The following is a 12,949-nucleotide window of genomic DNA, read 5'->3' as shown; positions in this document are numbered from 1 at the left end:
TCCCGCACAAAATGCTAACTGCTGAATACCTATAGCCGTCACGTCAATCAAAAACGCGCACCTGTTGTTTTCTTTTTTCACACTTTACTATTTTCCAACTGCTCGTCGTCAAGGCTTTGTTTTTCACGGGCACCTGTTTTTTTTTTCACACACACCTACAAATACCTGGGCAACGCCGGGTACCCCTCGCTAGTTTATCATAATGCATGGAATAAATCATGTACATGGTATAATCACATAAACACACCAGTTTTCATCAGATCACCAAAGTTAAGCAATGTTGAGCCTGGCCTGTACCAGATGGGTGACCATTTGGAAAGGCTGTATGTACCTTCTGGGAAGGTTGGGTGTGGGGCCAGCACCCTCACCCCGAAAAAAGAACTCCTTGCTACAAAAGCATATGGCCTATGCCCCTTCAGGGGCTCAATGCTATGGATGGAGTAAATCACCTATAATTGTTATTAATTTCTTTTGAACACTAGATAACACGACACTGACAGTGACAATAGGAGTATATGCATAGAATATGTTATATATTAAAATAGGTAATGCTTAAACATCGTCAATGTAATTTGAAATCTACATTTTGAGGAGTTTTTCACCCCTCCGCCAAGTTGTGGTCTCCACGGGCATCGGTAAAGGATATGCCATCACTGCTTCCAGCTTTATAGGAGCATTCTCTGTCCGTCTGTCCGTCTTTCTGCTCCATGGAATAGTCTACCAGAGATAATGATGATGCCAATCATATCAAGATTTAAAATCACAAACATTCAGACGATATACAGATGTGCACAAATTCTATCTTTTTATATGGCTTATTTTTTTAAATTTTTATTTTACAAATGAGTCACCGCTCATTAAAGCCCAGAGGCCACTCAAGGATAAAGGTTAATAAGTGTCAGGGGGTCAGTGAGAAAATACTGTAATTATGGGTAGTGGTGAGAATTGGGTAAAATTTTATTTAAGGGGGATGGTTCAACAAGAACTTGTTTACATTGGACTTGAAAACAACCATGTTGTAGTCAGCTGGGAAGCAACCCTGTGGTATACAGTTTCACAGACGGATAGTTCTAGGAAAGAAACTTTGTTCATGTAATTTGTATTTAGTTTTAGGCACAGATAGAAAGCAAGGGAAATTGTTGACTGTGGCTGTAGTTAGACGAGTGTTTGTTGTGAATGTTTCTATGAGAAAGAGGTGGCAAGGAGTAGAAAAGGATATCACCAACTAGATTTCGAAGCCGGTTTTGAACCCTGTCAAGGCAGGAAAGCATGCGTTGATCAGCTCCTCCCCCCGGATGTGACAACAATATTCCATCTTTGGACTTGTTGCACTTTACTATTTTTTTGCCAATAAATCTGAATTGGTTTGAAAATACATGGGAGAAAGAGAAAAATCAGATATTCTGAATGCTTTATATTCCTTGGCCTTGCACCAGACTTAAACATATTCAATATGATCCCAACAACCGCCTGCTAACATCTGCTGTGGTACACATATCCCAACACCAAACATGGATATTAGGTGTAACCATGTAAAAAAAAGAAAAGTGTAATCTGTTAGGAGAGGTTGGGATGAGTGAGGGCGGAGCAGATAGAACAGCTGAGGGTGGGGATGGTGAATAGAGGCAGTTTAACTGTAAAGCCGGCCAGATGGGATCTTTTTTCCAGCCGGCATTGTTTAGCCTTGGGGTCTTAAAATATACTAAGAAAGTATTAACATATCTCCATTCTTACCCCCAACCACAACTCTCTGGTAGAATCCAGTTGCCCTTCCCTGACACAGCTGTAGAAACCAGAGCAGGCCAGAGCAACTGCTAAGCTCGTGACCTTTAACCTTTGTATAAAACAACAACAAAACAAAAGTGTGTATGTTAACTTCAGTGTGTCTTGCTTAAAATTAAAAAATATGTGCAGAAGCAATAAAAAAAAAATGAAAAAATGCAACAGAATGTTGCAAGGAAGAAGGATGGGCTGCTTTTATTTTTAAACATAACTGCACCAATTTGGCGTTGCTCGGGAACCTTAGGCAGGGTCCAAAATGAAGGAACGCGTATCCAAGGCAATGGCAAAAACCGTAGAGGATGACCTCTAGTCTGTGGTCAAGTGTGGACAAAAATGGATGGTAATATTCAATGCTGCCAAAACTAAGCTTCTTTCCTTTAATACAACAAACCTTCTCAACCACTGATAGCCATGGCTAATGATACATTGGTGCATCTGCTATTAGTCTCTTCCTCTTAGACAGGATTCAAAAAGAGCCGCCAACCTAATAGGTCCTGCACTATCAGCTAGGCTTCAACCACTGTCCCATCGACGAAATGTTGCCTCCTTCTGCCTGTTTTACAAGTATTTTAATGGTACATGCTCTCTCTTGTTTTTTGGGTTTTGTTTTTTTTACATAGTAGTCACCACTTATCAAGGCCCGGCAGCCACTCGGGGATAAGGGTTATTGCGTGTACAATAATCAACTGGATAGTATTGTAATAATCGTTAGTACTGGAGATTTGATAAAGTGTCTTACTTAAGGGGGCGGTTTATCAGGAATTTGTTTATGTTGGACTTGAAGACATCAAAGTTGTAATTAGGTGGGAAACAGGCAAACGGAAGAGAGTTCCACAGGCATGCATTTCTAAGAAAGAATCTTTGTTCATGGAATCTACGTTTTGATGAACTACAAGACTTTGCCTCTAATACACATGGCTAATGATGATACATTACCTGAAAGTACTTCGTTCAAACTCCTCGGCTTAACATTCATGGGGAACATGAGTTGGAACAGATACATCGAGGGCATTGCAAAGGTTGCTGCAAAGTGGGCTCTCTCTACCATGCTAGAAAGTTACTTACGTTTGAGAGTATCCTATACCTCTAAAAGGCCACCATTTGCCCATGTATGGAGTATTGTTGTCATATTTGGGCTGGTGTATCTACTATTTAGTCTCTCCCTCTTAGAAAGGGTTCAAAAGAACCTAATAGGTCCTGCACTATCAGCTAGGCTTCAACCTAGATGTTGCATCTCTCTGCATGTTTTACAAGTATTTTAATGGTAGGTGCTACAGCAAACTATAAGCCCTTGTTCCTCCTCGATGTAAATACCCCCGACAAACCCGACAAGCAGCAAAATCCCACCCCTACACAGGAGAAATCTTTAGATGTAAGAAAATCTTCTTCCCTAGGACTGCTAAACTTTGGAATTCCCTTCCAGAAGGTTCCTGCTTCTTGGACTGTACTGACATGCAGAAGTTCAAGTGTAATGTAAACAGATATCTTGCTGCTCAACTTCCTACATAGTATCCCTGAAGATTATGTCCCAGATAGTAGCCCCGCACATCAACGTGGCACTGTGCCTTGTTTGGTGTGAAAATGCAATTAAAAAAAAAAGTAAAAAGTTTTTTTAAAAATCATTTTTTTCATTTAATTTTGTTTCATTTTTTTGTTTTCCTTTTTAAATTATATATTTATTTTTATTTTTTGTTTTATTTATTTTTATTTTTTGTTATATTTATTTATGTAGATGCACCTGAAGAGACTGTTGGGGGTTACATTGTGAGAATAACATTGACCTTTTGGCTTGGAACATAGTGTAGTATCTGTAGTGAGGTTACATCGTTGGAAACATTGTGAGAATACCATTTGGGCTTTTTGGTTAAAAACAAAGTGTAGTATCTGTTCTGATGCTACACTTGATGTATTCTGCACTCGATCAGTGAAGGAGAAATCCTTCTAGAATGAGGCAATTTTTATTTTTGTTCAATCCAAAGTGCCCCTTTTTGGGGAGCTGGATTTTCCCTACATTAAAAACTGACCTTGTGTCTAACTCTGCACTTGTGGGGAGATAACTAAATAAGAACATCCAAGAATAAGAATAATAGTCTGAATAATCAAAATAATACTGTGAAGATAAATTAAATAATTTTACAAGCCAACAAAGTCGAGCTTGTGTACTTTATCATTGTTTTTAAATACATTGTATCAAGTGGGTTGCCCGGACCAAATTGACTCTTTCCATCCACAGGTCTCTATCTTCCATGGCCTTAGAAAGATCTTCAAGTTATAAGCTAGTGTCTTCTGTCAATAATTTTGTGTAGTTGTTAACACGTCTTCCTACTTTAGCGGTTCTGTGTTTAGGATCCCACAGTACCACATCACTGACGGCCTCATCTTTTCTTCTTTAGCAATGTTCGGCATATTATGTTCTTCTTCCTCTTATTACTGAAGAGATCCTGGGCAGCCGACCATACAGACGGCTAATGGTTGGCTTTAAATACATATTTCGTTTATAATATTGTTGTTTTCAAACTTACATGGTTAGGAGGTGTTAGCAGTCTATTCTAGAAGTAAAGGGGTGCCAGCCTGAAAAAGTTTTGGAAACTCTGATCCAAATAATACTTATGCCAATATTCATGAGTATATACAAAGTGCTTTAAATAAGTTTTCAACCGTTTTTTGTACAGACATTTAAAATTGTAGATTCTTGAAAATTTAGTATGTTATTGCGATATATCTTATCAGATGACTGACCACTTTTTATGATTTCAGGTTCAAAAAGAACAGCTACAGCAAGAAATTGGAATACACCTTACTAAAGCCTGAGTGTCATAGGTGGTTAATTTCAAAAATGAAATCTGGACGTGAAGACACTTTAGAAGAACGATATGCAATAAAATTCTGTTTTAAACTTGGAAAAATGCCACAGAAACCTATGGAATCCTTTAGACTGCTTTTGGACAATCTTGTATAAATCAAGCATCAGTTTTAGAGTGTCATAAGAGATTCAAAGAAGGTAGGGAGTCTGTGAGGGATGATGAGAGGTGTGGGAGGAATAAGGAACTCAGAACAGTCAGAGTTAATTGGCCAAATTAAGAATTTTGTGGATAAGGACCGTCGTGTTTCTATGGAGACATTAAGTGAACAATTTGATATCAGTGTGGGAACTGTGCACACACTTATTTGTGAGGAACTGAAGAAATAGAAGATTTGTACAAAGTTTGTCCTAAGGGGGCTCCATCCTTGTCACAGACTATTTGACCAAGATGGGCATCAAGACAGTTTCTCACCTTCCCTATAATCCAGACCTTTTTTTTTTTTTTACATGGGGGTCACCACTTATCAAGGCCCGGAGGCCACTTAGGGATGTACAGTAATCAAATATTTTGTATTTTGTAATATTTTGTTTTGGTACAAATAAACCTCCAACTATATCTTATTGTTTATTAAATTGTTAGGTGAAAGTACTGAATAGTTACAATACATACGCTAGTTCAGTGCACGCAACTGAAAATAAATTTTTTTTTTTTATAATTAAAAATTTAAATTATGAATTTATTCAAATGGTCCTTTATCTTGCTAAGTCAATCTCCCCCCTCCAAAAAATAAATATAATAAAATGATTATATATATATATATATATATATATATATATATATAAAAATTAAGTTTTACAATATCTTTTTTGTTTATGAATTTGTTAAGTGAAAATACAGAATAGTTACAAAAACACCCTTCAGCCTGGTAACATAAGTGCATAAGTACCAATAAAGTGATTTTTAATATTGTATTCAGCTAAATCCATAACAAGCAGCACTCGTACGAATGGTTTATTATATTGACACTACACCGTAATCACGTAATTAAAATTTGAGCAGACGAAAAATTGGGAGACAAAGAGTCAAGAGTTCCAATGCCTGTATCAGTCAGGGCACTACTTGAATGAATGAATTTTAGTCTTTTCACAAAACAACGTGATCTTTATTTCTTAAACGCAAGGACAACACAGAACTATTCATTTTAAATTCTTGTTTCTTTTATTTATATTGAATAAAGTTCAGTTTTAGTATAAATCGAATTGTGTTCCTTTTTTTTCTTTTGTTAAATGCAATTCTTGAAGTTTTCTGATGCTTTTTTTTTTAAAAGCTCTCATTCATTATCAACAATCTGACTGTTAAACAGATCTTGCTTGCTTGTACCACAAGCATGACATCACTGAAACAGTGAACAGGCCTTGATTTACTTTTTAAAAAGGTCACAACTTGACTCTTGCTCCTAGCAGTCTTGCACGACTGCCTCTGATTCCGACCAAAACCTCATACTCTGATTTCGCAAATCTGGTTAATGGTAAAGTTAAGGAAAGACATGCTTCTTGCCATTGTTCTTGGATAATGAGGACATTTCAGAAGAAAAGAAGCAACAACTGGACAATTTGAAAGAACAGATTTTGACATTATATTAACATCACTGACGTCCAAGAAAATTCAGTAATCAACGGTTAAAATTTGATTTTGAAATCGATTTAAACAAGATTAAAATTCAAGTCTAAGAGTTGGATATCCAAAAGATGAAGTACTGTTGCCACATCTAGAGAGGTGCTGCTTGCCTTGACTTCACAATCTAGTGGGTGACTAGTACCGCCTTTTTTGCTGAGATAAGGGTTTCTTACCTCATAAAAACTATATTTGCATAAGTGATTATTCTTTCCATTTTTTTTATTATGATCAGTTATTATTAAGAGTAAGCATTTTGGCATTATTAACATCACTGACGTGCCGAGAAAGTCCCGTAATCATCATAGCAGACTAAAATTGGATTTTGAAACCAATTCAAACAAGTGTAAAATCTTAATTTGCTTTTAACATAAAATATTTAAACTCTTATAGAAAAAAAATGGCTGTCCTGAAATGCTAGAATGATTCCGACAAAATTAGTCTTAATTAAAAAAAAAAAAAACTGTAAAAAAATTGTTTGTTTTTTTGTCTTCTTCTTTCAAGGTGTTTACATGTAATCGCCTAAAAATGTAGAATCTTTTTTTTTTTTTTTTTTGCATACATGGAGTGATTTAGCAGAGAGTGCTCATCTACAAGAATACCAAAAAATATTTGCTATTTAATCTGTTTGGGGTAAAATTCAGCTTTAAGGTTGTTCCTAAAAGTTGCATGGTTTTAAACAAGGCTATAACACAAACAATTTAAAATCAGACAGTAACAGATTTTTTTATTTTTTATGTTGGCACCCGGACTTAGGGTGAGTGATAAGATTAAAGAAGAGCATGTGTTTGTTTCGTTTTTGTTTTTTTTAATGAATTTTTAACAATGGTATTTTGTTTAAAAATGTCAACATATGACAATGCAGCATTCAAAAATGTGTAAAAAAATAATATTGGTGTGACAGTATAGATGCAATAATTTGACAATTTTGAAGAAAAAATGTTGGCATTATTAATTTCATTAACATACTGAGAAAGTTTAGCAATCATTGCAAGTCTATTTCTGCTCCATCATTATTCTCACGGCAAATACTCGACTGAGCTTTCCATCTATGTCACCCACTGCTTAACATTCAGAACAAATACTCGTCTAACTGCAACAACTGTCAATAATTTCCCTTACTTTCTATCTTTAGCTAAAATTAAACGAAAATTCCATGAACAAAGTTTCTTTCCTGGAACGCTTCATCTGTGGAACACAATATGGTGGGAGTGCTTCTCAGCTGACTATAACATGGTTGTTTTCAAATCTAATGAAAACAAATTCTTGTTAAATAATCCTTTTAAATAATTAAATCCTACCCAAGTTCCAACTATCAATCATTATGGTGTTGTCTCACTGGCCATATTCACATACAATACTTTTTTGTCTTACAACCTGTGTATTTCGGAATCATTTTGGTATTGAAATCAGGTTTTTGGAATATGATATTTTTGTTTCATCATCGATTTGTTTGTCATCATAGGGATTTTTCTTAATTTATTTTTTTTTTTTTAAATACAGGGGAAATTTTGGACAAGAATCATAGAAATAAAACAAGATAATTTATTATTAACGTAACATGTTTTTAAAATTTTTTTTTAATTGACATTTTTTTTTTCAGAAAATAAAATATACAGATTTAAACAACATTTTATGTACAGTTTATATAGGTTCAAAACAAAAATTGAGATTACCATCTCCAGAAACAAATGGCTTCAAAAAGTTGCTGCTAAAAAAAGGGAAATTTGATTTTCTTAAATAAAAAAAAACACTTGATCAATTTTTGTGATTTTTTAATATACCATCTTTATTCCGTGACATGATAAAAGTTTTTCTTTATTTTTGTTTATCCCCAAAAACCTAACAGCCAGCCATGGTTTTCTCCAGAATGTGCTGCTGCTATTGCTCCATCTATGGTAGCACATCTAAGACAGTAAACAACCAAGTTCTCTCCGATTCTCTCTCCTCTGATCTTGATCATGTTGTACAATGGGGAAAGGAGTGGCTGGTTACTTTTAATGCATCTAAAACCAAGCTTCTATCTTTACATCATCAACGTTCTGATCCCCATCTGGCATCAATTAAAATGAATGGCTCTCGTCTTGGGGAGGCCTCAAGTTTTGACAGGCTTCTGGGCTTGACCTTTACTCCTGATCTTAAATCTGTTGCCAAGGCCGCTGGAAAAATGGTCGGATCCTTCTATCGATCCAGTAGATATCTCACTGCTGATGCAATTCTCTATCTATATAAGAGCCAGATACGTCCAAGGATGGAATACTGTTGCCACATATGGGCAGGAGCTGCTAGAAAAGACTTGTCCTGCCTTGATAGGGTTCAAAATAGACTTTGTGGCCTGGTGGGAGATGTCCTTTTCTCTTCGCTGCAACCTCTATCTCACAGAAGAGATGTTGTGAGTTTGTCTCTGCTTTATCGTTATTTTCATGGAAAGTGCTCGACTGAGCTTCAATCTATGGTCCCCCCTCGCCAAACTTTCACAAGAAACACTAGACTAGCTGAAAACATTATCAATAATTTTCCCCACTCTTTATCTGTGCCTAAACCTAAACATAGATTCCATGATCAAAGCTTCTTTCTTAGAACTGCACGCCTGTGGAATTGTCTTCCGTTTTCCTGCTTTTCAGCTGTCTATAATATGGTTGTCTTCAAGTCAAACGTCAACAAGTTTCTGATGAGCCGTTCCACTTAAGTTAACAAATTTACCGAACTTCCATTACTATCGATTACTATATTGTCCTTTTGACTACTCTGCACTCTTTAACCCTTATCCTTGAGTTGCCAATCGGCCTTGATAAGTGGTGACGCCTATGTAAAAAAAAAAAAAAAAAAATCACCATAATTGTCAATCTCAATATGCACCCGATATTTTTGTTTCATCATAGACATGTATATCATAGAGATTTTTCATTATTTTTGTTTTTTTTTTAATTCGGGACAATAATCGTCATTCTTATTTTGAATCTGTTGTGAATACTAACGATGGCTAGACAAGTAACGTGCTAATGAAAGATCAAGAGTTATTCTGATGCGCCTAAATCTAAATGCGGAATCCACGAACAAAGCTTTTGTTTATGGATTCACTGGTGTAATAGTTCGTGAGTAAAACAATATAAATAATTCTCATCCCAAAAAATTCAGACAAAAAACTGATAATGTTGACTATATGGAAAAGGGAAATAATTCAGCCGTCAAGGGAGATAACTGCTTTGAAATTTGTTTCAAGCTAAAACCAAAACTCAATTTTAATAAGTTTTATTATTATTGTTGTTTCTTTTTTTTTTTTTTACTCACCTTAGCCCCAAAAAAAGGGGCGACTAATTGGGTTCATGCCTAAGAAAGATTAACATGTTGGTTTATGATGCATTTGAACTTCTGCATATCAGTGCAGTTTGGAAAGCAGATAGCAGGAAGAAAATTCTAAAATCTAGCTGTTCTAGGGAAGAAGCTATTTGAGTAAAAAAACTTTCTGACATATAGGGACCTCAAAAGTGAAGGGGTGTGATTTTGTTGCTAAGTGGGCTTGTCGGGGATATGTACGCCAAAGGGGGCACAAGTGTAATGAGTTCATCAGAACACATTCCATTAAAATACTTGTAAAACAGGCACAGGGATGCAATATTGTGGCGATAGGACAGGAGTTGGAGCCTAGTTGACAAAGTGGGACTATTAGATTGAAGACCCTTTTTGGGACCCTATTCAAGAGTGAGAGACTAGTGGCAGATGCACCAGCCCAGATGTGGCAACAATACTCCATACATGGGCAAATGGTGGCCTTATAGAGGTACAGGATACTCTCAGGTGTGAGCAGTTTTCTAGCATGATAGAGGGAGTCCACCTTCTTTGCAACAGCCTTCACAATGTCCTTCAATGCAATGTATTTATTCCAGTTCATATTTCCTGTGTTATTGTTATTGTTGCTGTTGTTATTGTTGTTGTTGTTATTGTTATTCCTGTTGTTGCTGTTATTGTGTTGTTGTTGTGATTGTTGTTGTTATTGTTGCTGTTATTGTTGTTGTTATTGTTGTTATTGTTGCTGTGGCTATTGTTATTGTTGTTGTTGCTGTTATTGTTATTGTTGTTATTGCTGTTGTGGCTATTGTTATTGTTGTTGTTGTTGCTGCTGTCATTATTATAGTTTTGTGATTAGCTTTTACAACTAGACTAATTTAAAGAAATACTAACAGGCAGTTTTTGTTCATAAATTTTTCAATGGTTAAACATTGCTAAATACTAGAAATTTATATTATTTATCCGTGTCACCGGTTTCGTAAATACATCAGCGATATTTTGTTCTGATGATATGTAATTCAAAATAATGGATTCCTTTTTTATCTCGTCTTTTATGAAATGGTATTTTTTATCTATATGCTTGGATCTTTGGTTGATTATCGTGTTCTGTGCTAAGACTATACTGGCTTGATTATCACAATTAATTACTACGGGGCTTGTAATCAATTCTGGCTCTAAAATAGTCTTCAGGATATTTTGAAGCTAGAGTGCTTCCTGGGTCGTGTGTGTGAGCGCGATAAATTCTGCTTCACACATAGAGAGAGATACAATCTGTTGCTTTTTAGATTTCCATGAAATAATAGGCCCATTTTCTGAGAGTCTGAAACAATATCCAGATACACTCTTGCGATCCTCGTCGTTTGCCCAGTCTGAATCCGAAAAACCTTCTAATTTTAGGGGATTTCTTGATTTTCTAAATACTAACTTCTGTTCTTTGGTTCCTTTTAAATAACGTAGGACTTGTTTAGCTCTGTTTAAATCCTTCATTGTCGGTCGTGATAATTTTTGTGACAGTTTTGTTACTGTATAGCATATGTCGGGCCTGGTTGCAGTCATTAAATATATAAGACTACCTATAATTTCGCGATATTGTGTGTCATTTATTATTTCAGATTCTGTTTGTATATTTTTATTAATATCATTTTCGACCGGTGTAGAGCGTTTCTTGCACTCTCCCATTCCAAATTTTAATAGTATTTTGTCGATGTATCTCGATTGAGTCATCGTAACAAGTCCTTTGCTTTGAGTAAATTCTATCCCCAGAAACCAGGATATTTTGCCAAGATCGGTCATTTTGAATCTTTTACTTAATTTGTTCTTAACATCAGTTAACATTATGTCACAATTTGATGTGATTAAAATATCATCGACCCACAAAACCAAAATCAGTAGTTTATCATCTTTGTGTTGGGTATATAAACAGGGGTCTACAGCGCATTGTCTAAATTGTTGTTTAATAATATAATCATGGAATACTGTGTTCCAACACTGAGCACTCTGCTTTAGACCATATAATGACTTGTTAAGTTGCCACACGCTATTTTTATTTTTCATTATAAATCCCTCTGGAGGGGTAATATAAATTTCACAGTCTCCGTATTTTTTTATTTTTTCGTTTGTTCTAATTATTTGAGGTAATTATATTACACTTCTAGATGTTATGTGCCCAGCGTGCGTCTTTATTTCGATGGATCCGAATCAAAATTCGAATTGTGGCAAGTTAAATTTCTGGGATATCTACGAATCCAAAAGCTACACAAAGTACTACAAACACAACCTGAAAACAGAAACGACCCTGACTTCATTGAAAAGAACGCAACTGTCTTTGCGGAATTAATACAGTGTTTAGATGACCGAAGTCTATCACTGGTAATGAGAGAAGCCCTGGACGACGGCTGCAGAGCATTAAACATATTGAGAGAGCATTATTTATCGAAAGGAAAACCCAAAATTATTTCTTTATACACTGAACTGACCTAATCACAAGAGTTTCCAATGTAGATACAGGACTCAAAATGGCGACTACATTAAAAATGTAGAGAGCTCTGTTAGCGAACATACATTTTTATTTTCGTGTACATTTGATGCTTCAACAAACAATAATAATTTTCTTGTCGATTGTGGGGCCACGGCACATGTGATTACAAAGGAATCTGATTTTATCAATTTTGATCCCAACTTTAAGCCACAAAATCATTTTGTAGAACTAGTCAATGATATCATTTTGAAAAGAGGCAATGCGAAAATCTCGCTAAAGAACAATAAAGGTGAACTGTGTTTCTATATTCTAGAAAACGCTCTTCTAATCCCAAAATTTAAACAAAATATATTTTCTGTACAAGCTGCCACAAAACAAGGTGCAAATATAAACTTTAGCCCCAATAAATCAAAACTGGTATACCCGAATGAAACTGTATTCGACATTAAAGAAAATGGAAGACTATATTATTTAAATAGTGTAGTCCCATAAAAAACTGCCTGCCCTGATCTATAGACATGGCATAAAATTCTTGGACACTGCAATATTCCTGATATCAAAAAGTTGCCGACTGTAGTTGATGGAATGCAAATACAAAAATCAAAAACCTTCAACTGCGACGTCTGTACACAAGGGAAAATGACAAACTATCAAAACAAGATACCAGACAAAAAGGCAAAAAAAAAAAAAAAAAAATCCTATTAATGGTGCATTGTGACTTGAATGGTCCCGTAGAACCGATGACCAGAGAACATTATAGATATGTGTTGAATTTCGTAGATGACCATTCAGGTTTAATAATGGTTTACTTTTTAAAGAACAAATCTGATACCCTGCTAGCAACTAAGAAATATCTAGCCGACATGGTCCCCTACGGTGAAATCAAGTGTATTCGCTCTGACAACGGTACGGAATTTACCAA

At 35.5% G+C, this 12,949-nt stretch overlaps 1 protein-coding gene and 1 pseudogene across 1 annotated transcript in view; one reads left to right on the top strand and one right to left on the bottom strand.

Moving 5' to 3' along the window:
• Window positions 1-12,949, bottom strand: part of LOC145247522 (uncharacterized) — a 109,352-nt gene that overhangs the window by 79,837 nt on the left and 16,566 nt on the right. The window lies entirely within an intron of this gene.
• LOC145247712 (U2 spliceosomal RNA) lies at window positions 3,627-3,807 on the top strand (annotated as a pseudogene).

This window comes from Euprymna scolopes, chromosome 25 (assembly GCF_053919585.1).
Source record: "Euprymna scolopes isolate OS-2025 chromosome 25, ASM5391958v1, whole genome shotgun sequence".
In the NCBI taxonomy this organism is placed as follows: Eukaryota; Metazoa; Mollusca; class Cephalopoda; order Sepiida; family Sepiolidae; genus Euprymna; species Euprymna scolopes.
This window is presented reverse-complemented; position numbering and strand designations above follow the sequence as displayed.